The sequence below is a fragment of the Rana temporaria genome, chromosome 5, assembly GCF_905171775.1.
Source record: "Rana temporaria chromosome 5, aRanTem1.1, whole genome shotgun sequence".
NCBI lineage: Eukaryota > Metazoa > Chordata > Amphibia > Anura > Ranidae > Rana > Rana temporaria.
This window is the reverse complement of record NC_053493.1, coordinates 190,397,057-190,409,968: the sequence shown is the minus strand read 5'-3', so window position 1 is coordinate 190,409,968 and position 12,912 is coordinate 190,397,057.

The following is a 12,912-nucleotide window of genomic DNA, read 5'->3' as shown; positions in this document are numbered from 1 at the left end:
CTGAATATCAAATATAACTGGGGATTCCCGGCATATCTAGTTGGGACAAGGGAAGGGAGGTCTGCAACATTGAAATTGGGCCTATCTCACCGATATAATCAGAAGAGAGAATAGGGGATGCCAAAGATGCCACTAATTAAATGTTTATCATACAATGTGAAAGGTCTTAACAACCCAATTAAGAGACATAAGGTGCTTAAGGAGCTGAAAAGATATAAAGCAGATATTGCCTTTTTACAGGAAACCCACATTACTTTAGGATCAAATGTCAGACTATACGCTCCAGACTGAGAATAGGGGAAAAATTAAAGATGCCACTAATTAAATGTTTATCATACAATGTGAAAGGTCTTAACAACCCAATTAAGAGACATAAGGTGCTTAAGGAGCTGAAAAGATATAAAGCAGATATTGCCTTTTTACAGGAAACCCACATTACTTTAGGATCAAATGTCAGACTATACGCTCCAGACTTCCCTATCTGGTACTATGGAGACACTATCTCCAAAAGAGCCAGAGGGATCGCAATTGGAATCTCAAAAATGACTCGGTTTGAACTAACTGAGAGACTGACTGATCCAGATGGGAGATTCCTCTTTTTAAGGGGGAAACTGGAAGAGATGGAGTGTACTCTAGTAAACATATACGCCCCAAACGCTCTACCAATAAAATTCCTTTTGGGAATATTGGGGAAGCTAACAGACTTTAGGAAGGGGAGAATAATCATGGGTGGAGATCTTAATCTATGTATGAACCCCAAAATAGACAAGACGTCCCAGACACCGGGCGTACAAAGTGTACAATTAAGAAAGCTAAAAGATACCTTATACAGGAGCCAATTGGTCGATGTTTGGAGAATCTTTAACCCAGACCAACGTGACTATACATTTTATTCCCCGGTGAATGGAACTTATTCAAGGATCGACCATATACTGGTGGATCATAGAACGTTAGATATGGTGGTAGAGACGAAAATAGAAACCATGACGATTTCTGACCATGCCCCAGTTAGCATCTCAATAAACATCCCAGGAAATCAGAAGTCATTCCAAAACTGGAGGTTAAACGAACATCTCCTGATAGACGAGACTAGTCTAGCAAGGGTCCAAAAGGAGCTGGAAGAGTATTTCAGGCTAAACGAGTCAGATGAAGTTTCAGTAGCAACATTGTGGGACGCACACAAAGTGGTCATAAGAGGGGCCCTGATCTCAGAGGGAGCAAGGAAAAAAAAGAAAAAAGCCGTAAAAAAGAAAAATTGATAGAAGAGATCTTCCTGTTAGAACAAAAACATAAGAAAATGGTAAAGCAACGAGACGTGTATATGGACTTGGTTAACAAACGCAACAAACTAAAAGAACTTTTGGACCAAGAAACTAGAAGGGATTTTAATCTAATAGCTAGGGAAAGATACATGTGGGGGAATAAAACAAATAAACATCTAGCAAGGATGGTGCAGAAAAAGAAATCAAAAAATTACATAGATAAAATTAAAAATTGAAAAGGAGAGGTGATGCATACAACAAAAGATATAGCGGAAACCTTCAGAGTATAATATGAGAAACTGTACTCGGTGGAACAAAAGAATGGTCAGAATGGGGAAAAAATAAATAAAATCACAAAATTCCTGAAGGAAGCAAGGCTGCCAAAAATAAGTAGAAGTGATGCATCAGTGATGGATAGGCCAATTACGGAAAAGGAGATTGAGCTGGCTCTTGTGGGCTCAGCCTCAGGTAAAAGTCCAGGCCCCGACGGCTTTACCATCTTGTACTACAAAAAATGCAAGAAGATCCTTATACCAAAACTATGTCAATACTTTAACGGACTGGGAAAAGATTTTAACTTAAGCAGAGAGGCCTCAGAGGCAACTATTACGGTTATCCCTAAGGAGGGCAAGGACAGGAGGGACTGCGCAGGGTATCGACCGATATCTTTGTTGAACAATGATATAAAATTGTTTGCAAAGGTCCTGGCCGAGAGAGTCAAACAGGAAATGATAAATCTGGTACATCCAGACCAGACAGGATTCATCCAAGGAAGAGAGGGGTGGGATAATGGAGTTAGAGCATTATTGATAATTCAAAAAATGAAAGCGACTGGGTCCCCAGGTCTACTCATGTCTATAGATGCAGAAAAGGCATTTGACAGGGTAGACTGGGGACTCATGCTACGCACCCTGGAGGAAATGGGATTCGGCCTAAGGATGAGGGAGTGGATAGCGACGCTCTATCAGGAACCTAGGGCCAAAATAAAAATAAATGGTAGCCTCTCCCAAGCACTGACAATGAAAAATGGAACAAGGCAGGGGTGTCCTCTGTCGCCACTCCTGTTCGTGCTTTCCTTGGAACCACTGCTGGCCAGGGTGCGTAATTGTCCTGATATTGGAGGAGTTCAAATAGGAGAGGACGAACATAAACTCTCTGCGTTTGCAGATGATGTCCTCTATCTGACAAACCCCAAAACCTCAATTCCAAAGTTATTAGACCTATGTACGCAGTACGGAGAAATATCAAACTTTAAAATCAATGTAGCCAAAACTGAGATCTTGAGCATTAATATAAATAGGCGAGAAGAGAAGGACCTTAGAACGGAGCACCGATTCTCGTGGGTAAAAGAACTTAAGTACCTGGGCATCCTCTTAGCAAAATCAATTAAAAAAATGTATGCGATAAATTTTATCCCCCTGTTAAATGAAATCAGGAAAGAAATAGGGAAGGTGAAAAACAGACCAATATCTTGGATAGGGCGAATTAACTACTGTAAAATGGTTATACTCCCAAAAATTACCTACAGGTTTCAGATGATACCTATAAGTTTGCCTGAAATACTTTTCTCAGCTCCTAAGAAACAGATTATGAATTTCATCTGGAAGGATAAGAAACATAGAATTTCTCTCCAGACCCTAAGACAACCAAAAAATAAGGGGGGACTAGCAGTACCGGATATTAAAACATATTACAACGCAGTAGTGGTGGCGAGGGTGGTGGAGTGGGCCAGAGCCAGCAAAGAAAAAAGGTGGGTCAACATTGAAAATGAACTGTCAAAGACAAGGTTGGATAAGATTATATGGAACCCGCCCCAATTTAGGGCACTTGATAAGAATACACACGAGATAACAAAAAATGCACTAAAAATTTGGGACACAGTATATAAAAAAATGGAAAAGAAATATAATTCACCCCTATTAGCATTAAAAAATAATGATTATTTTGCACCTGGTAAAACACAGATTGGAGGAAATTGGATAAAAAAGGACACTATGCAATTAAGAGATATAATTAAAGATGGGCACCTACTAACACTACAAGAATTAAAGGGGAAAAAAAACCTTATAGAAATCAACGAATGGAGGTATCAGCAGGTAGATCACTTTATCCAAACTCTTGATAATAGGGAGGGTAGTGCTGCGCTAATGGGTGGTGGATGGGTGGGTGTATGGACAAGTGGGGGAAGGGAATGGAAGATGGTATAACTGAAAGTAGGAACAGTGTAACCAAAATAGCATAAACAAAAAACTGATCAGTGAACAATACTGGTGCAAATCATATAACTCCACACGTTTCTCTTAATGTGATAAAATGAAATAAGGTATTGGATAGTGCAAAAAACAGTAATTTGTGTATAACACAACACCCGAATAACTGTGATGGGTAACAGTATTAAACTGGTGATAAAAAGTCCATAGACAAGGCTTGAGCTGTGTCAGCCAAAATATATATGGATAATAATTAAACAGTCCAAAAAATAGGAAAAAGTGCTGGTGTAGGTCCGCAGTGTGAGGTGGAAGAAGGATGGGCATCCAGTGATCCTTTTAAGGTGAATAAGGGTGTCCCCTTACCTTACTGCTGTAAGGTAACAGCATATAGATCCAACCACATTAGGTGGTTAACCAGATGGGCTTTTATCCAGAAACGATAGATCCTCCTTGGAAATCTCGTCCCGGATTGATGAGTATCACACCCCAAAGAAAATAAAGCATCGATAGTGTGATATCGTTTAAAATTTTAATTCTCGTAAAAAGTATAAACAAGGGTACTCACATTGTTAAAAATACAATAAGGCATGTAAGAAAGGAGAGCAGTCTGTCGCCAACGTCACCTCCGATACCTCTCAGTGGGCTCATGCGCATTCGTCACTATCATGTGACTTCCTCAGGAGTAATGAGAGGCATAGGGGAGATACCTTATATAAGGTGACTTGTTTGGTGGGCTGTCAGTAAAATCAGCTGTTTGTCATACAGGAAATGTGGCCGCAGCCATTTTCCCGTAGCCTGCTGGTATCCAATAAAAATAGAGATACTAATATCCCACCCAGCATATATTTGGCTAAATGGCAAAAAAAGGTGAGTGATGGGCATGCCATCTCATTTGTATATTTGATTTTTGAAAACTTGGAGCAAGGAACAAAAAAAGCAAAGAAAGCAAAAAAATTACCAAAGAAATCCCATTATATCCCCATGACATTGTGTGCTGACATTCTAAACACGTTCCGCCGGAAGTCCGGCAGCCGCCATTTTGTTGAAGCTCGGGAGGCGTCCCCAGCGTTTCACAGGGCGCTGGGTGTCAGTCTCTCCCATTGAGCCATCTTTTCTGGTGTTTAGTTAGGAGCCAGCACGGGGCCCCCCGGTCTCGGCCAGCATTACAGGCCCGGTAGCCGACATGTAGCGGCGGCGTCCGTCCAAACGAGCGCCGCCGGAAGTGGAGCCGCGGCTGTTTTGCAGCCACCGGAAGCTGCAAAACAAAATGGCGGCTGCCGGACTTCCGGCGGAACGTGTTTAGAATGTCAGCACACAATGTCATGGGGATATAATGGGATTTCTTTGGTAATGTTTTTGCTTTCTTTGCTTTTTTTGTTCCTTGCTCCAAGTTTTCAAAAATCAAATATACAAATGAGATGGCATGCCCATCACTCACCTTTTTTTGCCATTTAGCCAAATATATGCTGGGTGGGATATTAGTATCTCTATTTTTATTGGATACCAGCAGGCTACGGGAAAATGGCTGCGGCCACATTTCCTGTATGACAAACAGCTGATTTTACTGACAGCCCACCAAACAAGTCATCTTATATAAGGTATCTCCCCTATGCCTCTCATTACTAATGAGGAAGTCACATGATAGTGACGAATGCGCATGAGCCCACTGAGAGGTATCGGAGGTGACGTTGGCGACAGACTGCTCTCCTTTCTTACATGCCTTATTGTATTTTTAACAATGTGAGTACTGTGAGGGGTTAGCTCGGTAGCGGGGTGTGTGACCCCTAGGATGGGTTCACCACACACTGAACTTATACAGACTGGCAATCAAAACGGTTGAAAACAAAGTTTCTGGTTTATTTTTCCATCTTGCTGGAAAACAATTGCAAGTATCCAAACAGCATAAACAAAATCAAAACATAAAATAAATCCTAGCCACGCTGGGCGTCTACCTTCCACACAGGAACCTATCTATGAAGTCTAACACAGCCTAGCGCTGGATAGACAGTGCTGCTCATGCAGCAAACAATAGTCTTTTGGTTTTGTTATTACACAGCAAAAAAACAATGGTCTCCTCACCTCATCAGGCACTGCTCTCCTACTCACACAGCCTTAGGAGTGATGCAGCAATCAAGTGGTAACCCTCTGGCTACTTATAAAGGCCTTGATTGCTTTATTCTGAACAGCTGAAGTTTTCTAAAGGCCTCTAGCCTTCCTCTGTCTATGTTTGTAGCCAACGCCCGATAATAATCTGTGTATCGTCTAAACAAGGCAGAAATGTATGTCCCGGCAGTGACAACACCCACAGATTTACCTGACTTCCTGTCACATACCCCCCCCCTCTTGTTTCAACCCTAGGGTTGGGACACAGGTTGCTAGGCAGGCATGCACTCGGGACAACCCATCTGCATTACCCATTTCAGCACCAGGACGATGCGTCACCACAAAACTAAATTCTTGGAGGGCCAGGAACCACCTATTTATCCTCCTATTGGTCTCTTTGTTCTGTGCCATCCACTTCAACGGGGCATGATCCGTCACCAGCTCAAACTGTCTACCCACAAGGTAGTACCGGAGAGAATCCAAAGCCCATTTCACCGCCAAACATTCTTTCTCAATGGTGGCATAATTCTCTTCATGGGCCTTCAACTTTCGGCTGAGGTACATAACAGGGTGTTCCTCCCCCTTGATAACCTGAGACAGTACAGCTCCTAAACCCACATTTGACGCATCTGTCTGAACCACAAAGTTCCGTGAGAAATCGGGCGAATTTAAAACTGGCTGACTACATAAGGCCTGTTTTAAAGCTTGAAAAGCCGTTTCTGCTTCGGGAGTCCATTTGGTCATTACAGACTCCTTCCCCTTTGTCAAATTGGTCAGGGGAACAGCCTGTGAGGCAAAATGGGGGATAAAGCGGCGATAGTAGCCCGCGATCCCCAAAAATGCACGAACCTGTTTCTTGTTGGTGGGACGTGGCCAATCCTGAATAGCCTCAACTTTGTTTATTTGGGGCCTAATTAGACCTCTTCCAATAGTATACCCCAGATACTTCGCCTCTTCCAGCCCAAGGGTAAATTTTTTTGGATTAGCTGTAAATCCGGCTTTCCAGATGGAATTCAACACAGCCTGAACTTTTGGCAAGTGTGATTCCCAATCCTCACTGTGAATGACAACGTCATCGAGGTATGCAGCAGCATAGGCTCGATGAGGCCGAAGGGTCTTATCCATGACGCGTTGGAATGTGGCGGGAGCATTTTGTAACCCAAAAGGCATTCTCCGATATTGGAAAGATCCGTCTGGAGTTACAAATGCTGTTTTTTCCCTGGCCGACTTCGAGAGAGGAATTTGCCAATAACCCTTGGTAAGGTCTAACGTTGTCATGTACCGAGCAGTGCCTAGGCGATCAATCAGTTCATCTATGCGGGGCATGGGATAGGTGTCAAACTTAGTGATTTGATTAAGGCGGCGAAAGTCATTACAAAACCGCCAATTTCCATCGGGTTTGGGCACTAAGACAATGGGACTTGACCAATCACTATTTGACTCTTCTATCACCCCCAGCTCAAGCATTTGTTTTACTTCCTGGCGAATTGCCTCTCGCCGGGCTTCTGGAATTCTATAGGGCTTCAACTTGACCTTATCCCCTGGGGTGGTGATAATGTCATGTTCAACTCCAGAGACCCAACCTGGCAGGTCTGAAAACTTCTCCTTATTACGGAGCACAAATTCTTTAACCTCCTGTTTCTGCGTTTTGGATAGAGTCTCCGCTATCCCAACTTCAGGGACAGTCCGGTCAAATGGAGCATAAACTCGGGCAGTCTCAGCGACCAAGGACTCTCTATCCTTCCATGGTTTCAGCAAGTTCACGTGATAGAGCTGGTCAGGTTTTCGTCTTCCTGGTTGGCTAATTTTATAATTCACAACTCCCACTTTTTCCAACACTTCATATGGACCCTGCCATTTGGCTAGGAATTTACTCTCGACCGTGGGGACCAACACCCTATCACCAGGTGCAAAGGAACGGACCTGGGCCCCACGATTGTAAACCCTTTGTTGAGCCAATTGGGCTTGGGCTATATGTTCCTTCACAATCGGCATCACTTGGGCAATTCTGTCCTGCATTTGGGCCACATGTTCAATCACACTTCGATGGGGTGAACTCTCACTCTCCCATGTTTCCCTGGCAATGTCCAGTAGGCCCCGAGGGTGCCTCCCATACAGTAGCTCAAACGGAGAGAACCCTGTGGACGATTGGGGAACCTCTCTTATTGCAAACATTAAATAAGGGAGCAGATAATCCCAATTCTTTCCGTCTTTATCCACCACCCTCCTCAACATTTGTTTTAAGGTTTTATTAAACCTCTCCACTAACCCGTCTGTCTGAGGGTGATATACGGATGTACGTAGTTGGGTCACTTTCAGGAGTTTACAAAGTTCTTTGGTCACCCTAGACATAAACGGGGTGCCCTGGTCAGTTAGGACTTCCTTAGGGAGACCCACACGGCTGAAAACCTGAAATAATTCTTTGGCAATTGTTTTAGCAGAGGTGTTTCGGAGAGGAATCGCTTCTGGGTACCGGGTGGCATAGTCCATTATTACCAAGATGTGCTGGTGCCCTCTAGTGGACTTCAACAAGGGGCCAACCAGGTCCATGGCGATCCTCTCAAAAGGGACCTCTATAATGGGCAGGGGTACCAACGGACTGCGGAAATGTGGCATTGGTGCAGTAATCTGACACACTGGACAGGAAGAGCAGTACAATTCCACTTCTTTAGTGATCCCAGGCCAATAAAACCTCTGGGTGATCCTCTCCCGGGTTTTTTCCGCTCCCAAATGTCCCCCAAGAATATGCCCATGGGCCAGTTCCAAAACCATCTTGCGGTACGGTTTAGGCACTACCAGTTGCTCAATGGTGTCATCTATCCTCTGTGACACTCTATATAACAGGTCCCTTTCAATAATAAAGTAAGGGAGGGCAACCCTCTCGTCAGGATTAACTAACTCCCCATCTACCTTCACAGCATTCTCTCGGGCTCTTATCAATGTGGGGTCCCTTAATTGCTCAGTGACAAAGTTTTCTCTGTGCACCTCGAGGTCATTAAACCCTATCGGCCGCTGTTCCTCTTCTGAGGTGGCAGGCTCCTCCCTAGGGACTGGTGTTTCCCCTGCTAATACTGAGAATGGAAACTCAGGAGAATCCTCACAGTTAGAGGTTTCTGGAATAGATGGTTCAGACTCAGAAGAACCACCTACTGAGGAATCTGGGCAGTCCCAGAGTTCCCAGAATTTTGGGAAATCCCTTCCCACAATGGCGTCATGTGGCAGTTTGGGAACTAAACCTACCTGGTGACACAAGTTACCGAGAGAGGTTTCAAAGGAAACGGTAGTCACCGGATATTCTCGAGTGTCCCCATGTACACAAACTACAGCCATTTTCCTCGGATGTAAGGTTTTTCCTACCACTAGGTCACTTTTCACTAAGGTGACCAGGCTACCTGAATCCAACAATACCACAACATTTTTACCATCTAGGCACATTCTATATAATGGTTTCTTATTTCCCTTTACTGCAGTGCATGTGGTTGCAAAAAGGGACTGTCGTCTCTCGGTAAGAAAGTCACATTGCATGGGTTCATCACCCGCTGGGCAAACGGCTGCTATATGTCCCTCTTCATGGCAACGGTAACAGATCAGCCTTCTGGTCCTCTCCTGTGGGATGGGTCTTCTAGGCCGCTCTCGCCAAACATTAGCAGTAGTCCCGATAGTTCCTCTAGTTGCTCCTTGGTACCTCTCTCCACCCCCGTCCCTTGATGCAGTCTTACCTATAGGTGGGGACGGTCTGGTCTTGGGGTGAAAAGTCTGTGTGTCTCGGGTGGAAGAGGACAAACTCTCCGTTGTTAGGTACCTTTCGACCAGGTCTACAAGTTTGTCTGCAGTATCCGGACCACCATGGTTCACCCATTTCTGCAGGGTGTTAGGAAGAGACCTAAGAAATTTGTCCATGACTACTCGCTCCAAAATTTTTGGTCCGGACAGAGTTTCTGGCTGCAGCCACTTCTTAGCCAAATGGATAAGATCATACATCTGTGACCGAGGTGGCTTCCTCTGCTGATAACTCCAATTGTGGACCCGCTGGGCACGGACATCCAGGGTTACACCAAAACGTGCCAATATTTCCTCTTTTAATCGATCATAGTTCTTTGCGTCTGCAAGTTCCAAATCAAAATATGCCTTTTGGGCTTCTCCAGATAATAGGGGAGCCACTAGTCCAGCCCACCGGTCTTTAGGCCAATTCTCTCTTTCCGCTGCTCTCTCAAACGTGGTCAGAAACATCTCAGGGTCCTCATCTGCAGTCATCTTTGGCAATAAGTGTCGCACCTGAAAAGTCGGTACGTTACCGGCCTGACTCCCAGCCTCGGTCTGCTGTTTCTGAAGTTGTTTCACGATGGCCTCCATTTGCTGCTGGTGAGCCTGTTGTTGCTCTGCAATGCTCCGCTGCAAAGCTGCATTCGTCTGTTGTTGACTTGCATTTGCTAAAGCCAGCTGTTTCAGTATCTCCTCCATTTTGGGTTCACTTTAGTTGCCCGCGGCACTCCACCATATGTGAGGGGTTAGCTCGGTAGCGGGGTGTGTGACCCCTAGGATGGGTTCACCACACACTGAACTTATACAGACTGGCAATCAAAACGGTTGAAAACAAAGTTTCTGGTTTATTTTTCCATCTTGCTGGAAAACAATTGCAAGTATCCAAACAGCATAAACAAAATCAAAACATAAAATAAATCCTAGCCACGCTGGGCGTCTACCTTCCACACAGGAACCTATCTATGAAGTCTAACACAGCCTAGCGCTGGATAGACAGTGCTGCTCATGCAGCAAACAATAGTCTTTTGGTTTTGTTATTACACAGCAAAAAAACAATGGTCTCCTCACCTCATCAGGCACTGCTCTCCTACTCACACAGCCTTAGGAGTGATGCAGCAATCAAGTGGTAACCCTCTGGCTACTTATAAAGGCCTTGATTGCTTTATTCTGAACAGCTGAAGTTTTCTAAAGGCCTCTAGCCTTCCTCTGTCTATGTTTGTAGCCGACGCCTGATAATAATCTGTGTATCGTCTAAACAAGGCAGAAATGTATGTCCCGGCAGTGACAACACCCACAGATTTACCTGACTTCCTGTCACAGTACCCTTGTTTATACTTTTTACGAGAATTAAAATTTTAAACGATATCACACTATCGATGCTTTATTTTCTTTGGGGTGTGATACTCATCAATCCGGGACGAGATTTCCAAGGAGGATCTATCGTTTCTGGATAAAAGCCCATCTGGTTAACCACCTAATGTGGTTGGATCTATATGCTGTTACCTTACAGCAGTAAGGTAAGGGGACACCCTTATTCACCTTAAAAGGATCACTGGATACCCATCCTTCTTCCACCTCACACTGCGGACCTACACCAGCACTTTTTCCTATTTTTTGGACTGTTTAATTATTATCCATATATATTTTGGCTGACACAGCTCAAGCCTTGTCTATGGACTTTTTATCACCAGTTTAATACTGTTACCCATCACAGTTATTCGGGTGTTGTGTTATACACAAATTACTGTTTTTTGCACTATCCAATACCTTATTTCATTTTATCACATTAAGAGAAACGTGTGGAGTTATATGATTTGCACCAGTATTGTTCACTGATCAGTTTTTTGTTTATGCTATTTTGGTTACACTGTTCCTACTTTCAGTTATACCATCTTCCATTCCCTTCCCCCACTTGTCCATACACCCACCCATCCACCACCCATTAGCGCAGCACTACCCTCCCTATTATCAAGTATTTATGGTTTGATACACCTTTCCGTGCCGCAGCTGTACCCTTACCCCTCCCCACCTCCCTCCCCCCCTCTTCCCCTCTCCCCTGATAAGCACGGTAATATTCACTTTTTTCTTTATCCAAACTCTGATGCACCCACTGAGGTCAGGCGAGCAGCTGACCGAACTGGAAAAACTGTGTACAACTGAGAGGGTCAAGGGAACTATCTCAAAACTATATAAGATACTTTTGAAGGTGGACGGGCGAATGACTCCTCCATTCGTTGAAAAATGGGAGAGGGAACTTGGGTCACAAAGAGATAGGGTCACAATAGACAAAATGCTGACTCTGGTACACTCCTCGGCGGTAGATAGTCGCACAGCGGAGATGAGTTATAAATGCATCACGGGGTGGTATATGACCCCAGACAAATTATCTAAATTTAATGAAGGGCAAACAGGAGACTGCTGGAGGGGATGTGGTCTCCCGGAAACATGGCCCACCTATGGTGGAAGTTCCCCAAAGTTGAGGAATTTTGGGAAAAAATCCTGGGGTGCATAGAAGAAATTACAAAGGGGAAAATTAAGTTGGACCCCTGGGTGGTACTGTTCCATGGGGGAGAGGAAGGAATTAAAAAATATAGGAAAACCCTAGTTCCACACGCAGCCAAGAGGTTAATACCAAGAAAATGGCAGGTGGTGGACTGTCCCTCAATTTGGGAATGGATTGACTCGGTGGAAGAGACCTATAGAATGGAAGAACTGAGAGAAGGATTGGAAGGCAATAACATAGCACAAGTTAAGAAATGGGATAACTGGAGGACCTTTAAGAAATCTTGGAGTTATGCTGAAAAATTAAGGGAGGCGAGTTAAGATAAACCATTTTTTCCCCCAAAAAAAAAAAAAAGGAAATCTAGGTGGCATCAGAGATTATTTAGGTGAGATAGGGGGAGGGAGGGAGGGGAGGGAGAAGGGAAGGGGGAGGGAAGGATAAGGGGATAAAAGGGTAAGTTTCATAATATATAAAAAATCTAAAATTAACGATGAACACATCTTAATAAGAAAAAAAAAAAAAAAAAGTCACATGAACAAGAAAAGCAAACAAATTAAAAGAAACACACTAATGATGCAAAACTAAAACTAGAGACGCTAAGGGCTGGCAAACAGAACATGAGCGTATACACGCATACTCTATGAGGTTGGAGTCTGAAGTGAAAAAAAAAGCAAAAAAAAGCTGCTAATCTGTTTCTCTCTATTGATGTTCATACATATTTGCGCTATGAGAACCTTCTTTCTTTTTGTTTCCTATGAGCTGTGCTAATGTGGAGGAGGCGCTGCACATATGTCAAATAGGAGTCTCAGAGTGTGATCACACTACACATCTCTCAAATCAGTACACTTGTCTGGGTGTTGTCCATAGGAGGAGCACTGGTGTACGTCTATGCAATTGGACTAATTGTTTGGAGCATTTGCTTTTAGTTTTCTTTGTATGCTCACTCTTGGTTTATTGGAGTATTGAACCATCTGTATTATGGATTTACATTATTAGAGTTAATATTCAGCGCATATTATATATTTATGGTCATTACCCTCTGACCGAGAGAGATGTGGATCACATAAACACG